The 5,000-nt window shown below is 29.6% G+C and overlaps 2 protein-coding genes across 6 annotated transcripts in view; one reads left to right on the forward strand and one right to left on the reverse strand.

Moving 5' to 3' along the window:
• Positions 1 to 5,000, reverse strand: part of LOC122635651 (tyrosine-protein kinase transmembrane receptor Ror) — a 286,700-nt gene that overhangs the window by 186,378 nt on the left and 95,322 nt on the right. The gene's annotated exons all lie outside the window — the stretch shown is intronic.
• Positions 1 to 5,000, forward strand: part of LOC122635652 (FK506-binding protein 5-like) — a 40,606-nt gene that overhangs the window by 10,441 nt on the left and 25,165 nt on the right. For 3 of the 5 annotated variants that reach the window (XM_043826109.1, XM_043826107.1, XM_043826108.1), the window contains exon 1: positions 4,630 to 5,000. This exon is cut by the window's right edge. The exons of the other annotated variants lie outside the window; for them this stretch is intronic. The gene's annotated coding sequence lies outside the window, so the exon portion shown is untranslated. Of the gene's footprint in view, positions 1 to 4,629 lie in introns of those variants that run through there. 5 annotated transcript variants of the gene reach the window in all.

Here is a 5,000-nt window from a genome sequence, read left to right on the forward strand (position 1 = left end):
CGTGCCATTACATTTCATCTTATGATCTGTTTACGAAAATAGAAATTATATATCTGGTGTCCCTTTGATCCAACATTTTGCATATACCCATAAGCATACGCACGTACAAACGAACACACACCATTATCCTTATTTCTATCTCCTTTTTCTTTTTTTTTTTTTATGGAATCGAAAAAGAAAGAAAAAAAAAAGAAAGAAGAGGAAAAAATTGGGAAAAGAAAAATATGTAATATGAAGAAACGATAACGTAATAATAATACTGTTCGTTTTAGAAAAAATTTAGAAAAAAAAGAGGGAAAGAAAGGAATTTTTAAAAAAGATTGATTAATAAATTAAAATATAATTATTATATATATTATATATATATAGAATATTGTATTAATATATATATATATATATATTCATTATAAAATTATTTAATTGTATATTAATTATAAAATTAGTTAATAAAAAGAAAAAGCGTTTCGAGCAACGAACTACAAAACTCTTGAGATTCGTTCTTTTATTTCGTGCTTATACGGTTACACGGTTTAATCTTTTTTTTTTTTTCTTTTCTTTTTTTCTTCTTTTCTTCGCTTTAATAAGAAACGCCATTGGGTAAATCTGCTTCTACGGTGTTCTCGCGTGTCTCACGAATGTGACTCGACAAACTGAATCGAGTTGTAAAAGAAAACCGACTATCGACTTGCCAGGTGCTCGTTACTGATAAACCAGCACTAATCGACAATCGTGATCTATAAGAACACACTAACGAATGAACTAATGATCTAACGAACGAACCAACGGAAGAATGAACGAACCAACGGAAGAATGAAAGAAAGAAAGAAAATATTTTCGAACTCGAGATTCTTGGATGATCTTAGACTGTAATGATAATACACCGCATGTGTAGGTACGTTATTGGACCTCACAGAATGTTTTCAAAAGACTTGAAATACTGAAGAAAAAAGAATAACAAAAAAAGAAAACAAAAAAGCAGATCAAACGTCTCCAAGACGACGTCGTACTGTGCCCAATTTATTTCTCTCTTAACGCGACCGTACGCATATGTATTACTACTACCACTACTATTACATGTAGTTTCGTGACTAATGGACGTAAGTATAACACCGTGAATAATCTTTCGAAAAAGAAAAGGAAGAGACAAAAATAAAAAAAAAAAATAAAAAAAAAAGATATAAAGATTGTTTCATTTTTCTCTCTTGAGAAAGAAAGTTTTTGGTAAATTTGAATTTTCCCGCGTTTGATACGAAAAGTCGAACTTTCGATATACGATCAGCTGATAATTAGACGAACAGCTGATCGTCTGATTCTGATAGAATTTTCTGTTATTATGAGTTGTAATTGTTTATTGAAGTGGATACTTTCTTTCTAAGTTAAGATTTTTACGTATAAATGAAAGGAAAAAATAAAAAATAAAAAATGATATATTTTGTTAGAGTTTAATACATGTATACAAGCATATAGACACGCATTGTTGATCGATTATTATATATATAAAAAACATGGTGAGTGTAATAATAGTTGTATTCGTAGTTTAATTGAAATCGTTCTTAAAATAATCAAAATTTTTTTTTATTGATAATATAAACTAGAAACGTAATCCAATATAATAAACTGTATTACTGTAATAATAGTATAGTTATATATTATATGTACGTATTTATGTAATATATAACTATATAATTATATTATATAAATATCCAATACGATAAAGTATATATGAAGAATATATATTTGATTATAAATATATATATATAATAGTTATTATACTTATATATATATATACTTAATTATAACATTAATTTTATATTATAATAACTATTTAACAAAAATATATATATAATAAATGATTTATATAATATACACGTAATACACATACGTATATATGTATATAAAACTGTAATATTAACTTTATATTATAATAATTATTTAATAAATTATATATGTATATAAAATTATAAATATCTGTATTATACTATATATATATATATATATAAATATTATATATATAATTATTATAAAATTTTATATACACATACATATTATATAATCATATTATATTTAACACAATATATATTATCAATTATATACATACATAACTACGACATAACAATTTATACAATTTCATAAAATACTTTAATGATCCTACATCTACACTCACGTATATGCAAATACGTAGTACACCATTCTTGATCGCTCGACCATGCGTTAATAGCACAAAAAATGAAAAAGAAAAAAAAAAAAAAAAAAGAAGAAAAAGAAAAAGAAACAGACGAAACGGAACGAAAAGAAGAAAAGAAAAATGAAAAAGAAAAGAAAAGAAAAGAAATAAAAGAGAATTGCAAGAGAGCTTTTACCAAGAGACCTTTCTTCTTGTACGCGTACATGCAACGAGCGCGAACGTGAAGCTGAAGTTAGGGGTGAGGGTGAAAATAGGGGGGTAGAGATAGGGGTAGTAGTGAGAATAGGGTGGGGGTAGTGGATGATGGTGGTACGAGGAAACAGAAAAAAAAAGTAAGCTGGGGTATTTAAGCCGCGTGGGATAAAAAACACCGAGCGATTAGAAGGAACGTCGGAAAACGCTTTACGAGCGATTTCGAGATGCAACTGGGACGACGGGATAAAGAAGAAGAGACGTCGAAAAGCGAGAGACGAATAAAATCGAGTCTTCCGTTTTCTATTTGTTCTTTTCTTTTCTTTCTTTTTTTTTTTTTTTTTTTACTTTTTCTATCATTTTTTCTCTACCTCTTGTTTGTTTGTTTGTATGTTTATTGTAGTTTTTCGTTCGCCTATTTCTATATTCTGCTACTTTTCTTTCTTTCTTTCTTTCTTTCATTCTTTCTTTACTTTTTTTTTTTTTTTACTTTCGACACACCCGGTAGAAAGACCGATGGAAAGACCAGACGCCAGACGACGATACGATACTATCGGATACGAGAGAGAGAGAGAGAGAGAGAGAGAGAGAAAGAGGGTAGGTGAGAGAGGGAAAGAGAGAAAGAGAGAGATTATTCTCGGTTGTTTTTGAGACCCTTGACAGATCGCGTTAGAGCGCGAACGAAATATTGCTCTTTAAACGTTCTACTATATATATATATATATATATATGTAATTGTATGTATGTATTTATGTAGATATGAATGTGTATGTATATATATATATGTGTGTATATATATATATATATATATGCGTGTATGTCGATTATTAGCACGTAAAACTCGCGTGCGTCTCGTTAAATCGAGAGGCCTCGAGAGAAAAAAGAAAAACGGAGAAAAAGCTGAAAGATTCTTTCATGTGATATTGTTGAACGAGACGAGAGTTTAGAAAAAAATAAATAAAAATAAAAAGGGAAAGGAAAAGGAAAAGAAAGGGTGAGGATAATTACGTCGAAATGCTACGATTTTTCTTCGTCACGTGTCATGGTGCTTGCACCGTTTGAAGCTTTTGACAAGTCTATCACATGTGTTTGTATATATATTTTTTCTATATATATATATATATATATATATATATATATATATATATATATATATAGAGAGAGAGAGAGAGAGAGGGGAGATTTATCTCTCTCTCTCTCTCTCTCTCTCTTTATATGTATATAGAAATATATATAGAAAAAATATATTTATTTATTTCATATATATATATATATATATATATATATATATATAGATAAATAAAATAGTTGACAATAATTAACAAAATATGAAAAATGTTTGTTCTATCACATGTTCTGCAATTCATTATACACATACATTATAAACATTCATACAACGTATAATAATAATGAATTCCATAACATAATAAATGAAACATTTAAATCACTTATCTAACTATCATTCTCATACGCATTACATTTCCCTTAATTACAATTACATTATATAATAATCTTAATTTAAAACAATATATATCTCAATATATTAATTCAATCATTAACAATCTAAAAACCGTAACAATCTAAACACTCTGAATAATTTCATTTTAAATGAAAATAGAATACTATCAGATAATATTAATTCATAATACCGTATACAAGTTTACATGCATTTTACTTCACGTGACGCGAATTAAGATGAAAAAGAAACGAATAAGAATACGAATACCTATACGAATATAAATACGAATACGAATTCAAATACGTACACGAATCGTACACGAATACGAATACGAATACGAATACGAATACGAATACGAATACGAATACGAATACGAATACGAATACGAATACGAACATGAATACGAATACGATTACGTACATGAATACGAATACGTACGTGAATACGAATACGTACACGAATACGAATACGAATACGAATAAATATGCGAATAGGAATACAAATACGAATACGAATACGAATACGAATACGAATACGAATACGTACATGAATACGAATACGTACATGAATACGAATACGTACACGAATACGAATACGAATACGAATACGAATAAATATGCGAATAGGAATACAAATACGAATACGTATACGAATACGAATACGAATATGAATACGAACATAAAGAGGAAGAAGAAGAGGAAAAGGCAGAGAAGAGAAATAGTAGTAGTAGTAGTAGTGTAGTAGTAGAGTAGTAGAAGAAGACGAAGAAGCAGAAGGACCAGAAGAAGAAGAAGAAGAAGAAGAAGAAGAAGAAGAAGAAGAAGAAGAAGAAGAAGAAGAAGAGATAGCTCACGAAAAGCAGAAGCGGTAGGGGCTAGAAGGCTTTGCCAGTGGCGTTATAACCACCCACCGACTAGTTTTGCCCGGCAACTCAAAACGACTAGCACGTCGTCGTCGTCGACGTCGTCGTCGTTGTCGTCGTCGTCTTCGTCTTCGTCTTCGTCTTCATCGTCTTCATCGTCTTCATAGTCATCGTTGTAGTCATCGTTATAGTCGTCTTCGTGCCGAAGCTTTTCTCGGTGTTGTGTACAGCATCGACGAAAACGTCGAAACTTATCGACCATAAAGAGAGGGAGAGAGAGAGAGAGAAAGAGAAGGGGAGAG

Source organism: Vespula pensylvanica, chromosome 18 (genome assembly GCF_014466175.1).
Source record: "Vespula pensylvanica isolate Volc-1 chromosome 18, ASM1446617v1, whole genome shotgun sequence".
NCBI classification, from domain to species: domain Eukaryota; kingdom Metazoa; phylum Arthropoda; class Insecta; order Hymenoptera; family Vespidae; genus Vespula; species Vespula pensylvanica.